The sequence below is a fragment of the Camelus dromedarius genome, chromosome X (genome assembly GCF_036321535.1).
Source record: "Camelus dromedarius isolate mCamDro1 chromosome X, mCamDro1.pat, whole genome shotgun sequence".
Classification (NCBI taxonomy): Eukaryota; Metazoa; Chordata; class Mammalia; order Artiodactyla; family Camelidae; genus Camelus; species Camelus dromedarius.
The window spans coordinates 58,233,628-58,250,465 of NC_087472.1; the positions used below are offsets into that span (position 1 = coordinate 58,233,628).

Sequence of the window (16,838 nt, forward strand, 5' to 3'; positions counted from 1 at the left end):
TGCCAAATGATCTTGAATACCTTCAGCTGTGATTTATGTGGGCATGTTCAAATCCTTGTCAATCTTCTATGGGATTAACTGCCAATTTCATGTTGATCCCAATGAGTTGTATATAAATTCTGAAAATCAGCATTTTGTGACAAGTTATATATAACTACTACATTTTAAGTGATGCCTTTAGACTGTCTTAGAAAAAAAAATGTAATAAATATGTTGCAATGCAAATAACATTGAATAAACAAGGCCAAGAGTCAGTAAGCTATACCCTGGGAGCTATATCTCCCACCACCTGCTTTTTGTAAGGTGATCAATTCCTTTATTTTTTTTTTTTTAATGAGGTAGAACAACAGATAAAATCCACCATTTTAATAATTTTAAATAGTACAATTCAGGGGCTGTAAGTACATTCACAACTTTGTGCAATCATCACTATGGTCAAAATCTGCATTTTAATAACGTAACAGAGAACCCAAGACTGATAAAGCAGTCATTCTCCACTCCCCATACCCTCCCTAGTCACTGACAACCACTAATCTGCTTTGCCTCCATGGATTTACTTCTTCTTCACATTTCATGTGTGGAATAAGGCCATTATGTGTCTGGTTTCTTTCACTTAGCACAATGAATAAGAGGAACATCTATGTCATACCGTGTACCTGTAATTCATTCCTATTTATGGATGAATAAGATTATACCACTTTCTTCACCCATTCATTACCTCATGGATATCTGAGTAGATTCTACTCTGACCACAGCAAATCATGTGGCTATATATATTTCCATATAAAATTTTTATTTGAATGTTAGTATTACTTTAACTTAGGAATATACCCTGGTGTGGAATTGGTGGATCATACAAATTCTATATTTAAATTTTTGAGGAACCACCACCATACTGTTTTTCACAGTAGTCTCACCATTTGACATCCCTCATAACAACAACAAAAATTCCAACTTCTCCATATCCTTGCCAACATTTATTATTTTCTATTTTTTATTTTATATCCATAGTGTGAAGTGATATCTCATAGTTATTTTGAATTAAATTTCTCAAAAAATATTAAAATTCTTTTTACGTACTTCTGGTTACTGGTATATTAACTTTTGAGAAATCATGTTTTGGTGCATTTCTAAATTGTATTTTCCTTCTGTTTCTTAGTTGGAAGTGTTCTTTATATATTCTTCACACCAGTACCTTCTCAAATATATAATTTTGAAGTATTTTCTCCTATTCTGTGAGCTGTCTTTTCACTTTCCTAAGAGTGTCCCTATGGTGCACATATTTGTAAGGTAGATAAAGCCCAATTACAGGTATACCTCGGAAATAATGAGGGTATGGGTCCAGACCACCACAATAAAGTGAATATCACAATAAAGTGAGTCACATGAATTTTGTTTCCTAGTGAAGATAAAAGTTATATTTACACTACACTGTAGTCTATTAACTGTGCAATAGCATTATGCCTTTAAAAAAACCAATGTATGTACCTTAACTAAAAAATACTATAAAATGCTAACCATCACCTGAAACTTCAGTGAGTAGTTACTTTTCTGCCTTGATATTAATGGCTGCTGACTGATGAGGGTAGTGGTTGCTAAAGGCTGGGGTGGCTGTGGCAATTTCTTAAAGTCAAACAGCAATGAAGTTTGTCATATCAATTGACTCTTCCTTTCATGAACAATTTCTCTGTAGCATGCAATGCCATTTGGCATCATTTTATCCACAGCAGAACTTCAAAATTGGAGTCAATCCTCTCAAACCCTGCCACTGCTTTATTAATGAAGTTTATGTAATATTCTTAATCCTTTCTTGTTATTTCAACAATATTCAAAGCATCTTTAACAGGAGTAGATTCCATCTCAAGAAACCACGTTCTTAGTTCATCAGTAAGAAGCAACTCCTCATCCATTAAGGTTTTCTCATGAGATTGCAGGAATTCAGTCACAGATTCAGGCTCCACTCCTAACTCTACTTCTCTTTCTATTTTCACCACCTTTGGAGTTATCTCTTCCACTGAAGTCTTGAACCTCTCAAAGTCATCCATGAGGGTTGGAATCAACATCTCCCAAACTACTGTTATTGTTGATACTCTGACCTCTTTTCATGAATCACAAACATTCTTAATGTCATCTAGAATGATAAATCTATTCCAGAAGGTTTTCAATTTACTTTGCCCACCACATCAAAAGAATCACTACTTAGTATGGCAGGTACTGCCTTACAAAATGTATTTCTTAAATAATAAGAAATGAAAATCAAAATTTCTCCTTAACCCACCAGATGCTGAATGGATGATATGTTAGCAGGCATTAAAAACATTATGTCATTGTACATCTCCATCAGAGCTCTTAAGTGACCAGGTGCATTGTCAGTGAGCAGCAATATTTTGAAAGGAATATTTTTTTGCTGAGCAGTGGGTGTCAACAGTTGGCTGAAAATATTCAGTAAACCACACTGTAAACAGCTGTGTTCTCATCCAGGCTTTGTTGCTCCATTTGTGGAGCACAGCAGAGTACAATTAGCAAAATTCTTAAAAACCCTAGGATTTTTATTTTATTTTATTTAATGTTTTTTATTGATTTATAATCATTTTACAATGTTGTGTCAAATTCCAGTGTAGAGCACAATTTTTCATTTATACATGAACATATATATATTCATTGTCAGTTTTTTCTCTGTGAGCTACCATAAGATCTTATATATATTTCCCTGTGCTATACAGTATAATCTTGTTTATCTATTCTACAATTTTGAAATCCCAGTCTAACCCTAGGATTTTTAGAATGATAAATGAGAATTGGCTTGAACTCAAAAGTTACCAGCTGCATTAGCATGACAAGAGAGTCAACCTGTCCTCTGAAGACAGGAATTGATTTCTCCCCTGTAGCTATGAATGTCCTAGATGCATCTTCTTCCAATAGAAGGCTGTTTTTTCTATATCAAAGATCTGTTGTTTAGTGTGGCCACATTCATTAATGATCTTAGCTAGCTCTTCTGATAACGTGCTGCAACTTATACATCGGCATTTACCGCTTCACTTTGTACTTCTATGTTATGGAGATGGCTTCTTTCCTTAAACCTCATGAACCAACTTCTGCTACCTTCAAACTTTTTTTCTGCAGCTTCCTCACCTCCCTTAGCCTTCACAGAATTGAAGAAGGCTAGGGCTTTGCTATGGATTAGGCTTTGGCTTAAGGAGATTTTTGAGGCTGGTTTGATCTTTTATGCAGACTGCTAAAACATTCTCAGTATCAGCAATAAGGCTATTTTGCTTTCTTATCATTTATGTGCTCACTGGAATAACACTTTTCATTTACATCAAGAACTTTTCCTTTGCATTCACAATTTGGATAAATGCCACAAAAGGCCTAGCTTTTGGCTTATGTAGGCTTTCAACATGCCTTCCTCACTAAGCTTCATCATTATTAGCTTTTTATTTAGAGAGAGATGTGCAAGTCTTCCTTTCACATGAACACTTAAGAGGCCACTTTAGGGATATTCACTGGCCTAGTAACATTATTGTTGTTTCTCAGGGAATACAGAGGCCTGAGGAGAGGGAGAGAGGAAAACGTCCAGTCAGTGGAGCAGTCGGAACACAAATGCGATGAAGTTCACTGTCTTCTATGGACATGGTATGTGCCTCCCTAAAACAATTACAATAGTAACATGAAAGATCACTGATCACACGTCACCATAACAAATATAATGATGAAAAATTCTGAAATATTTCAAGAATTACCAAAATATAGCAGAGACACAAAGTGAGCAAACGCTGTTAGAAAAATGTCAATACTTTTGCTGGATGCAAGGTTGCTACAAATCTTCAATTTGTAAAAAACACAATTATCTCCAAAGTACAATAAAACCAAGAGCAATAAAACAAGATATACTGTAATCTATTGAGCAATAAAACAAGATATACTGTAATCTGTTATTTCTTTTGATGATTTTACTTTCAGTGTCATATATAGGAATCAGTTGCCAAATTAAAGATCAGGAAGATTTTACTATACATTTTACTATTATGATTTTTACAGTATTAGCTTGTACATTTAGCTTTTGAAAGATTGAGTTAATTTCTGTAACAATTATGAGTTAAAAGTCCAATCACATTCTTTTGTAAGTTGATCTCCAGTTGTCAAAGAACCATCTGTTGAGACTCTTCTTTCATAACTGAATGGTCTTGGCAAAAATCTGGAAAATCAATTAGCCATAGATGTATTTCTGAACTATCATGTCTATTCCACTGGCCTATATGTCTATCTTTATACAAATACCACACTGTTCAGATTACTATAACTTTGTTGTAAGGTTTGAAAAAAGTGTGAACCATCCAAATTTATAGTATCCAAGATTGTTTAGGCTATTCAGGGTTCTCTGCAATTTCATACCTCTTTTAGGATCAGCTTTTCCTTTTCTGTTAAAAAAAAAAAAAGGCAGTTGAGATTTGGATAAAAATCACATTAAATTCACATGCTGCTTTAAGAACTGATGGCATGCCAAAATATGCTTTCCAATAAATGAACACAGGATGTCTTTCCATTTGTTTAGTTTTCTTTAATTTCTTTCAGCAATGCTGTGTAGATTTCAATTTATAAGTTTTGTACCTATTAGAATAAATGTACCCTATTTATTTTATTATTTGATACTGTAAATGGAATTGTTTAATTGCCTTTATGCATTGTCCATTACTAGTATGCAGAAATACAACCAATTGTTGTGTATTTGACATATACTCTGAAACACTGCTGAGTTTCTTGTAAGGTCTAATAGCTTTTTGCATGTTATTCTTTAGGATTTTCTATGTATAAGATGATGTCATCTTGAGACTAGAGACAATTTTACTTCTTCCCTTCCAATACTGATGTATTTTACTCTTTCTTTCAGCAAATAGTTCTGGCTAGAACTTCTAGTACAAAGTTGAATACAAGAGGCATCCTAGTTTTATTTCTGGTCATAAGAAGACAGCAATCTCTCCCCTTTAACTATGTTACCTGTTTTTCATAAGTGCCTTTCATCACATTGAGGAAATTCCATTCTATTCCCAGTTCACAGAGCTCTGTATATCACAAAATGTATGAATTATGTCTAATGTTTTCTTTCAAGTGAATGATCATGTGTTATTTTCTTTGTACAATTAATATGGTATATGACATTAATTTATGTACGTTGAATCACCTTTGCAATTCTGGAAAAAATCCCATGTTGCTCATCATGTATAATTCCTTTTAGTATGTTGCTACATTTGTTTTACAAGTACTTTATTAAGGTTTTGGCATTCATATTCATAAGGCATACTGACCTACATAGGATCTGACTTCGTATCTGTCTGACATTGGTTATCATGGAAATTTTGTCTCATAAAATGAGTTTAAAGATGTTCCCTCAATTGCATGTTCTGAGAGAGGTTGACATGTAGTATTAATTCTTCCTTAACGTCTGAAAGAATGAACCAGTGAAACCATCCAGTACTGAGCTTCACCTTATTGCCAATTTTTAAAAATTTCCTGAGGTGAAATTCATGTAACTTAAAAATAGTAAGTCTAAGGTGAACACTTTGGTGGCATTTAGCACATTCACATAATTTAGTAGCAAAATGTTTTCATCACTACAAAGTAAAACCCTATAGTCATTAAGCAGTTTCTCCATATTCCCTCTCTTTCTGACTCCTGGCATCAACGAATCAAAATTCTCTCTCAAAGGAATTTTATATATATAATCATACAACATATGACCTTTTGTGTCTGGTTTCATTTCCTTAGCATAATGCTTTGTGGGTTCATCCAAATTTAGCATGGATCAGTACTTTATGACTTTTACAGCTGAATAATATTCCATTGTAGGTATATACCAAAATTTCATTCTTTCTTTGGACATCTGCACTGCATCCCACAGCAGCTGAACCATTTTAAATACCGGCTATGTGGACAGGATTCAATTTATGTACATTCTTGCCAACACTTATTCTTTTAGATGTCTTTAAAATTACAAACACAAGTGGATGTAAAATTATCTTGTAGTTCTGCTTTTACTTCATCTATGTCAAATAATATGAAGCATCTTTTATGTGCTTTTTGTCCATTTTTACATTTGCCTTGAAGAAATGTCTTCTCAAGTTTTTGCTCATTTTTTAATTGGGTTTTCTACTTGTTGCTGACATGTAAGAGTATTTTTTTAAAAATACATAATATATTCATGATACTAAGCCCATATTAGGCACAAGCTTTGTATTTTCTCACCTTCTGCATGTTGCCTTTTTCCTCCTTGGTAATGTCCTATGATGCACAAAAGTACTGAATTTTAATAAAATTGAATGTATTTATTCTTTCTTTTTTTGGCTTATGCTTTAGATATCACATGTAGGATTCCACTGCCAAATCCAAGTTTATGAAGATTTATTCCTATGCTTTCTAATAAGTTATACAGATTTAGTTCTTAACTGCTGATGCACAGTGAGTTAGTTTTGTATATGGTACATCTTCATTCCTCTGAGTGTGGAAATACATTTTTGTCCAAGCACCGTTTGTTGGTAGGGGTCCAGCTTCATTTCTCTGCACGTGGAAATACAGTTGTCCAACCATCATTTGTTTAAGGGACTGTTCATTCCTCTAAATAATCTTGGAAACCTTATCGACTGGGTGTAGATGTATAGTTAATTTCTGAAAACTCAGTATTATTCTGTTGGTCTATATGTATATACTTTGGCCAGTACTGTGTCATTTTTGATTAACGCAGTTATGCAGTAAGTTTTGAAATCAGAAGTCTCCTGACCTTGTTGTTTTTCAAGATTGATTTGGTAACTCAAAACCTTAGCAATTTCATATGAATTTGATGACTAGTTTTTCCATTTCAGCATAAAAGGCTGTTCAGATTTTGAAAGGAACTGCATTGAATTTGTCAATCACTATGAGCTGTACTGACATCTTAAGAATATTGTATTATAATATATTTACACAGAACACCTTTCAGTCTATTTACATGTTCCTTAATTTATTGCAGCAAAGTTCTGCAGTTTTCACTGAACAAACACTTCAACTCCCAGGTTAAATTTATTCCTGGGAATTTTATTCCATTAGATGCTACTGTATATAGATTTTTAAATTTCCTTTTCAGACTTTAGCTATAGAAATACAACTAATTTTCTGTGCTGATTGTTTACCTTTGCTGATTATGTTGTTATCACTAGAAACTTCTGGGGAATTCCTTTGACTACATAAACGTTCATATAGAAGTTTAGAAAGAGATTTAATCCTTACTTTCCAATTACTATGCCTACCATTCCTTTGACCTGCCTAGCTGCTGCAGTTACAATATCCATTACAATATATAATAGCAAAGGTGAAATCAGTCATGTTTGTCTTGTTGATGATCTTAGGAGAAAAGCATTCAGTCTTTTGACATTGATATTACCTATGTGTTTCACATAAATGCTATTTATCATGTTCAGCAAGTTCCTGTGTATTCCTAATTCACTGTTTTTTGTTTTTCTTTTCTGAAATAAAGTTTTGTTAGATTTTGTCAAACTCTCGCTCTGTACTGAGAGGATTTTTCAAATGAGGGTTTATTTTCTTCATTATATTATTGTGCTGTATATTATCCATGTATTACTAGCAATAATTTCACTTATTTATGATGTATAATCCTGATAATATGCTGTTGGATTATTTTTTTGTGGAATTTTTGGGAAAACTTTAATAATCTATCTTCCAAGACATACTGGTAATGAATTAGCTCTTCTTCAGATGGTTTTATTTGGCTTTGGTGTAAGAGTAATGTTGAACATATTATTTTTGAAAGAATTTGAGTGGTTACTATCAACTCTTAATATTTGGAAGAGTGTACCAGTACAGGTATATGATGGAGGTCTTTGTTGACAAGTTTTATATTTTTTGTTACATGCTCAATATCTTTATTGCTATAAATCTTTTCAGATTTTCCAAAACTAACTGAATTTTTTATTTTATTGAAGTACAGTTGATTTACAATATTGTGTTAGTTTCAGGTGCACACCACAGTGATTCATTTATACATATATTTAATTTATTTATATATAATTTATATAATTACATATATTTATATATAATTTTTATTAATATATAATATATACTTATATATGATTTATTTATATATAATTTATATATATATATATAATTTATATAATTACAAACATATGTAATTTTCCATGATAGGTTTTTACAAGATCTTGAATATAGTTCCCTGTGCTATACAGTAAAATGTTGTTTGTGGGGGAGTGTACAGCTCAGTGGTAGAGTGTGCACAAGGTCCTGGTTCAATCCCCAATACTTCCATTAAAAAAAAAAAAAAAAAACCTAATTACCTTCCCCTCCAAAAAAAACCATGTTGTTTACCTATTTTATGTATAGTAGTTTGCATCTGTTAATCTCATAGTTCTAATTTATGCCTCCCCACTCCCTTTTCACTTTGGCAACTGTAAGATTTTCTATGTCTGTGAGCCTGTTTCTGTTTTGTATATATATTAATTTGTATTATTTTTTAGATTCCACATGTTAAGTGATATCATACAGTATTTGTCTTTGTCTAACTTACTTCATTAAGTATATTTTCTAGGTCCATTCATGTTTCTGCAAACAGCAATATTTCGTTTTTTATGGCTAAGTATATATATATATATTATATATATATATATAATATATATATATATATATATCTCACATCTTCTTAGGTCAAGCATCTGTTGATGGGCACATGGGTTGTTTCCACTTATTGGCTATTATAAATAAGGTTGCTTTTGAACACTGGGTGCATGTATCTTTTGGAATTAGTTTTCTCTTTTCCAAATATGGACCCACAAGTGGGATTGCTGGATCAAATGATAGCTCTATTTTTACTTTTATAAGGAAACTCCATACTGTTTTCCATAGAGGCCACACCAATTTACATTCCCACCAGCAGTGCAGGAGGGTAACCTTTTCTTCACACCCTCTCCAGCATTTACTATTTGTAGACTTTTTGATGACAGCCATTCTGACCTGTGTGAGGCGATACCTCACTGTGGTTTTGATTTGCATTTCTCTAATAATTAGCAATGTTAAGCATCTTTTCATGTGCCTGTTGGCCAACCATCCATATGTCTTCCTTGGAGAAAAGTCTACTTAGGGTTTCTGCTGATTCTGATTGGGCTGGTTGTTATTTTTAATATTCAACTGTATAAGCTGTTTGTATATTTTGGATATTAACCCTCTGTTGGTTGAGCTCTGCAAATATTTTCTCCCATTCAGTAGGCTGTCTTTTCATTTTGCCGATGGCTTCCTTTGCTGTGCAAAACTTTTAAGTTTGATTAAGTTCCATTTATTTATTTTTGCTTTTATTTCCTTTGCCTCAGGAGACTGGTCTAAGAAAATATGGCTACAATTTATGTCAGTGAATGTTTCGTCTATGTTCTTCTCTAGGAATTTTATGGTGTCGTGTCTTATATTTACATCTGTAAATCATTTTTAGTTTGTTTTTGTATATGGTGTGAGGAAGTGTTCTAATTTCAATGGCTTACACATGCACATATCCAACTTTGCCAACATCACTTATTTAAGACTGTCTTTTCTCCACTGTATATTCTGAGCTCCTTTGTCATAGATTAATTCACCACAGGTGTGAAGGTTTATTTCTCGGCTCTCTATTCTGTTCCATTGTTCTATATGTCTGATTTTGTGTCAAAACCACATTGTTCTGATTACTGAAGCTTTGTAGTATAGTCTGAAGTCTGGAAGGGTTAGGCCTCCAGTTCTTTATCCTCAGGATTGCTTTGGCAACTCTGAGTCTTCTGTGGTTCCATATAAATTTTAGAATTATTTGTTCTAGTTTGGTGGAAAATATCAGATATTTTGATAGGGACTGCATTAAGTCTGTAAATTGCTTTGGGTAGTATGTCTATTTTAACAATATTAATTTTTCCAAGTGAAGAAGTTGGAATATCCTCCCATTATCTTGAATCATCTTCAAATTCTTTCATAAATATTTTACAGTTTTCATATTATAGGCCTTTCACTTCCCTGGTTAAGCTTATTTCTAGGTTTTTTATTTCTTTTTTTTAAATGGGATTTTAAATGGGATTGTTTTTGTTACCTTCTCTGATATTTCATTGTTAGTGTAAAGAAATGCAACACATTTCTGTATATTAAACTTATATCCTGCTATCTTGCTGAATTCATTTATTGTAATAGTTTTTGCATGGGGACTTTCGGGTTCTCTATATAGAGTATCATATCATGTGTAGATAGTAAGTTTTACCTCTTCCCCTCTAACTTAGATACATTTTATTTCTTTTCTGATTGCTATAGCTTGAACTTTTAATACTATGTTGAACAGAACTGGTGAGAGTGGACATCTTTGTTCCTGAATTTAGCATGAAGGCTTTCAGCTTTTCACCACTGAGCATTATGTTAGCTGTGAGTTTGTTTTCTTTATTATGTTGAGATATGTTCCCTCTATACACATTTTGATGAGAGTTTTTAACATGAATGGATGTTGAATCTTGTCCAATGCTTTTTCTGTGTCTTTTCCTTTTGTTGATGTGGTGTATCACACTGATTGATTTGTGTATTTCAACCATCCCTGCAACCAGGAATAAATCCAACTTGATTATGGTGTATGATCCTTTTTATTATGTATTGCTAGGATTGTTTCCTAATATTTTGTTGAGGATTTGTGCACCCATATTCATCAAATATATTGGCCTGTGGTTTCCTTTTCTGTATCTCTTTGTCTGGTTTTGGTATCAGGGTGATGGTATCTTCATAGAGTAACTTTGGGAGTGTTCCCTCCTCTTCAATTTTTTTGGAATAGTATTGAGAATGACAGGTATATGTTCTTTGTATATTTTGTAGAACTCCACAGTGAAGATGTCTGGTCCTGGACTTCTGTTTTCAGGGAGTTTTTTTTTTTTGTTTTTTTTTTTTTTAATTACATATGCTATATCACTTCTAGTGCTCTGTTTGTTCCAATTACTTGTTTCTTCTTGACTCAGTTTTGGTAGGCTGTATATTCCTAAAAACTTACTAATTTCTCCTACGTTGTCCAATTTGTTGGCATATATCTGTTGACACTATTATGATTTTTATTTATATTTCTGTGGTATCAGTTTTTATTTCTCCTCTTTCATTTATTATTTTATTTGGGTCCTCTCCTTTTCCTTCTTGGTGGGCCTGACTAGAGGTTTGTCAATTCTATCTATCTTTTCAACCATCTTGTTTTATTGATATTTTCTATTTTTTAATCTCCATTTTTATTTATTTTCTCTCTGATCTATATTATATGCTTCCTTCAGCAGGGTTTTGTTTGTTCTTTTTCTAATTTTTTTAGGTGGTATAGGTTAGATTATTCATTTGAGACTTTCCGTTTCTTGAGGAAGGCCTGTATTCCTAGAAATTTCCTTCCTAGAACTCTTTTTGCTGCATTCTGTCAATTTTATAAGGCTGTGTTTTCATTTTCATTTGTCTCAAGTTATTTTCTGGTTTCTTTTTGGATTTCATTGTTTACTCATTGGCTTTTTAATAGCATGTTGTTTAGCCTCTATGTGTTCATTCTCTTCCCTTTTTACTTTCTGTGGTTCATTTCAAGTTTCATACCATTGTAATCAGAAAATATGCTTGATATAACTGCTATACTCTTAAATTTGTTGAGGCTTGTTTTGTGACCTAGTATGTGATCGATTCCAGAGAACATTCTATGCACACTTGAAAAAAATTTGTTCTCTGTTTTTTGGATGTAATGTCCTGTAGATATCATTTAAGTCCAACTAGTCCATTGTGTCATTTATGATCTCTGTTGCCTTACTGATTTGCTCTCTGGATGATCTGTCCATTGATGTCAGAGTGTTAGAGTCTCCCACTATTATTGTATTCCTGTAATTTTCTCCATTTTTATCGGCTACTATTTGTTTTATATACTTAGGCACTCCTATATTGGGTGCACATATGTTGAAGAGTGTAAAACACTCTTCCTGTATCGATCCTTTTATCATTATATAATGTCCTTCTTTTTACTTTCCTCATCACCTTTGTTTTAAAGTCTATTTTGTCTGATATGAGTATTGCTATCCCCACTGTCTTGTTTCCATTTGCATGAGGTATCTTTTTCTATCCCCTTACTTTCAATCTATGTGTATATTTCACCCTGAAGTGAGTCTCTTATAGGCAGTACATTGTAGGTTCTTGTTTTTAATCCAATCAGCCTCTGTATGTCTTTTGATCAGAGCATTTATTCCACTGATATTTAAAATAATTATTTATAGGTATGTACTTATTGCCATTTTAAAGTTTTCCAGGTTTTTTTTTTTTTTAATAGTTCCTCTTTGCTCACTTCTTTTTGCTTTTCCTTTTGTGGTTTGATGGATTTCTTTCATTACAGTATGCTTGAGTTCCTTTCTTTTTGGTTTTTATAAATCTACTGTATGTTTTTGATACCCGGTTATCCTGGATTTCAAATATGTTGACCCATAACTGTATCTATTTGCTCCAAACTGATGTCATACAAATTCAAACACATCCCCAAATAGCTACATCTTTATACTCCCCCTTCCATATTTGTGATATTGATGTCCTATTTTACATATTCATTATCCATATGCTTATCCTTAGTGTTTATTGTAGTTATAGTCACTTTTACATTTTTAGTTTCTTAAATATACATACTAGCTTATTTAAGTGATCTTCAATCCTTTTATATATTTTCCTTTCCTATTATTATTTTCCCTTACCAGTAGATTCTTCCTTCTTTTCTATTTAGACAAGAGCTTCCAATATTTCTTTCAGGGTAGGTTTAGTATTGCTGAATTCTTTTAGCTTTTGCTTGCCTGAGAAATTCTTTATTTCTCTTTCTATTCTAAATAATAATCTTGCTGGGTAGATTATTCGAGATTGCAGGTTTTTATCTTTGAAGACTTTGAATATATCATGTCATTCCATTTTGGCCTGCAGCATTTCTACAGAAAAATCAGCTGATAGCCATATGTGGGTTCTCTTGTAACTGACTCTCTATTTTTCTCTTGCTGTTCCTAGAGTCCTCTCCTCATCTTTAACTTTTGCCATTTTAATTATAAGTCTTTGAAGGGTCTGTTTGTGTTCATTTTGTTTGGGACCCTCTGTGCTTCTTGCACATGGATATGTTTCCTTCTTTAGGTTTGGTAAGTTTTCAGACATAATTTTTTTCAAATACATTCATTTCCCTTTTCTCTCTCTTCTCCTTCTGGAACGCCTATCATGCATAGGTTGGCATACTTTACATTATCCCATAGATATCATATGTTGCTTTCAATTTTTTTTTTTCATTTGTCTGTCTGCTAATTAGGTGATTTCCATTATTCTATCTTCCAGATCACTTATTCGTTCTTTTGTGTCATTTAGTCTGCTATTCCTCCTTTTAGATTGGTTTTTATCCTGGCAATTGAATTGCCTAATTTTGATTGGTTCTTATGGAACTCTCAAAAAATATATCTTGATCTACTTCAGGTAACACACAGGTAGCTTACATTTCACATTTCATTTGTTATTCTTTCTCCTCCTGTATCTGGGTAACATCAATTGTTCTATCATCAAGTTCACTCATTAGTGATTCTGCCTGCTCAAATCTGATATTGAATATACTATGTAGTGAATTTCCTATTCAGTTATTTTAATTTAAATCACCAGCATTTCTAGCTGATTCCTTTTTATAACTTTTTATTGATAATCTCATTTTGTTTGTCCATCATTATCTTGGTTTCCTTTAATTCTTTGTCCATGGTTTCCTTTATCACTAAGCAAATTTAGTACAGCTCATTTCAAGTATTTGTGTAGTAAACCCTCTGGGATTCAATGGACATGACTGCTAAATTTTTTCTTTGAATGGGCCATACTTCCATCTTTCTTTGAATGATGACTATTGACTACTATTGTTTGGTAACAGTGGAAATTACCTTGGAAATTCTCTCCAGGGTTTGTTGGTTTTGATTATTGAAGGCTACATTTGTCTGTTTAGTGACATTTCTAAACTATTACTGCAAATACAATTATTTGTTCTGTGCGGTCATTTAAGCTTGTTTTCATTGAATGTTTAGGCCAAGACATCCTTGAAAATTAGGAGTAAAAAAAATACATAAAAACTAAATTTCTCCCAATCTTTGTGAATTGTTTCTGTGCAGGGGTATTCCTTGATGCTTACCAAGTTAAAATTCTGCATTATTTAGATTTTTTTCTTATTGGCTAACCAGAGGAATGAAGTTAACTTCTTAGATTTATAACAAACAAGTTTGAATTAATATTGATTTAGCTCCAGTATTATACAAAACAATGCTGCTGTTCAGCTGTGTCCCATACCCTTTGTTATATTATAAATTACAATATAAAAATGTGACAACAGTCATAATTCTTTTGATTTTTTCTTTTAAATCGCATAAGGACTAATTATACAAAAAACAGTAAACTATTGCCTTTTATGTTTAACAATACAGTTATTTTTTATTGTGGCATAGTTGATTTATAATATTATATAAGTTTCAGGTGTACAACATAGCAATTCACAATTTTTAAAGGTCATACTCCATGTATAGTTATTATGAAATACTGGCTGTATTCCCAGTGCTGAACATTATATCCTTGTAGCTTACTTATTTTATACATAGTAGTTTATTTCTCTTAGTTCCCTACACCTATCATGCTCCTCCTCACTTCCCTCTACCCACTGGTAATCACTAGTTTGTTCTATATATCAGTGAATCTGTTTCTTTTTTGTTATAATCACTAGTTTATTTTTTGGACTCCACATATAAGTGATATCATACAGTATTTGCCTTTCTTTCTCTGACTTATTTCACTAAACATATAAGCCTCCAAGTTCATCCATGTTGTTGTAAATGGCAAAATTTCATTCTTTTATAGCTGAGTAGTATTCCATTGTGTTCATTCACGTGTTGATGGACTCTGAGGTTGCTTCCATATCCTGGCTACTATAAATAATGCTATGAACACTGGGGTGCAAGTACCTCTTCTAATCATAGTTTTCATATTCTTGGGATATATATACCCAGGAGTGGATTTGCTGGAATATATGGTAGTTTAAAATGATTTGTTCTAACTTATTTAGTAACTTGTTATTTCTGTAATGAGACAGATTTTTGGTGTTCTCTACTCTCCCATGCCCATTGACATTAATCTGCAGCTTGTTTTTGTAAATAAATTTTTATTAGGACATAGCCGTATCAATTAATTTACATGTTTTCCCTGACAGTAGAGTTCAATAGTGTGACAGAGACCATATGGTCCACAAAGTTTAATAAGATATTTACTATATGGCACATTAAAGAAATATGTTGTTGGCCCCTGTATTAAGACATTATTGAAGAAGAATGAAAAAGCTGGAAGATTTAAACTACAAAATATAAACTATTATACGGCAATAAAAATTAGGACAGTGTGGTATAGAGGAAGAAAACAGCTGGGGATAACCACTTGTCCCAACATTATCTGTATTTTAAAATTTATGTAAGACAAAATGTATATATTCTGTGTTCCACTGTATTATTTTAAAAATGCATTGATTCACTTACATACCAACAAACATCAGGAAACAACAGTTCCATAACCAAAAAAATTACTTCTTTGTTCCCTCATTTCACACTTAACCTCAGGAAAACATCAATTTCTTCTGTTATGAATACTTTGCGTTTACCAAATCATCTGTGTCAGAATTTTCAGTATGGATTCTTTCACATAAAAATATCCACTTGAGATTCATATATATTGTTAATTGTATCAATAGTTCACTATGCTTCATTGCTGATTAGTAGTATATTAAAGGGATGTAGTACATTTTATTGATCCAATACCTCGTTGGGGGTCATTCAAGTTCTTTCCAGCTTGCACTGACCCAAAAAAGCTGCTATGCTGTGATGGTACACAATGTTAATGAATAGTTCTATAAGAGAACACAGGTTATTATTTCAATTTGGATAAATACCTATGAGAGCAACTGCTTGGCTATACAACAGATGTATGTTTAATTTATATATATGTATATATAAAAATATACAAAAACCCTGGAAAACCTCTTTTACAAAGTACCTGTTCCATTTGACAAACAATGCATAAGCCTTCCATTTATTCTATATTTTTAGCAGCGCTTGGAAATGCTGAGGTTTTTTATTCAGTCATTCTAGTAGAGATTTATTGATATCACAGTGATTTATAATTGGCATTTCCTTATGACAAGTGATGCTAAGTATTTTTCCATTTGCTTATATATCATTTTATCTTTAATGAAAATATCTACTTCCATCTTTAGCACTTATTTAATTGTGATATAATTCATATACAATAAAACTCAACTTTTTAACTCCTCATTTATCACTCCTAGCCTCTGAAAACTACTATTTTATGTCTTTATACATTTTCATATTGTAGACATTTCACATAAACAAATCATACAATAAGGGGCATTTTAGGTCTGGCTTCTGTCACTTACACATTTTCAAATTCAACCATGTTGTATGCTGTATGAGTACTTCATTCTTTTTATTATACTTTATTTCACTTTCTTGACAGTATCTCTTCAAGGACAAAAGTTGTTATTGTATTTTGTCTTTGACTGCTTGTGCTTTAGACGTAATATCAAATCCAAGGTCATGAAGATGTGCAACTATGTTTGTAGAGTTTTGCAATTTTAGTTCTTAAATTTAGGTCTTTGATTCATATCGTATTCATCTTTGCAAAATGTGAAGTCGCTGGACCAACTTTATTCATTTGTATAGGGATATCCACTTGCCGCAGCATTATTTGTTGAAAAGATTATTTCTTACTGCACTGTTTTGACACCTTTGTCAGGAATG

General features: G+C 32.4%; 1 long non-coding RNA gene across 1 annotated transcript in view; it reads right to left on the bottom strand.

Moving 5' to 3' along the window:
• Positions 1–267: 267 nt before the first annotated feature.
• LOC116150928 (uncharacterized) overlaps positions 268–16,838 on the bottom strand; it is a 74,841-nt gene continuing 58,270 nt past the window's right edge. The window contains exons 3-4 of the long non-coding RNA XR_004134766.2: positions 4,393–4,418; positions 268–4,195 (exon numbers count right to left, since the gene is read on the bottom strand). This is a non-coding gene — a long non-coding RNA (uncharacterized LOC116150928). The remainder of the gene's footprint in view (positions 4,196–4,392; positions 4,419–16,838) is intronic.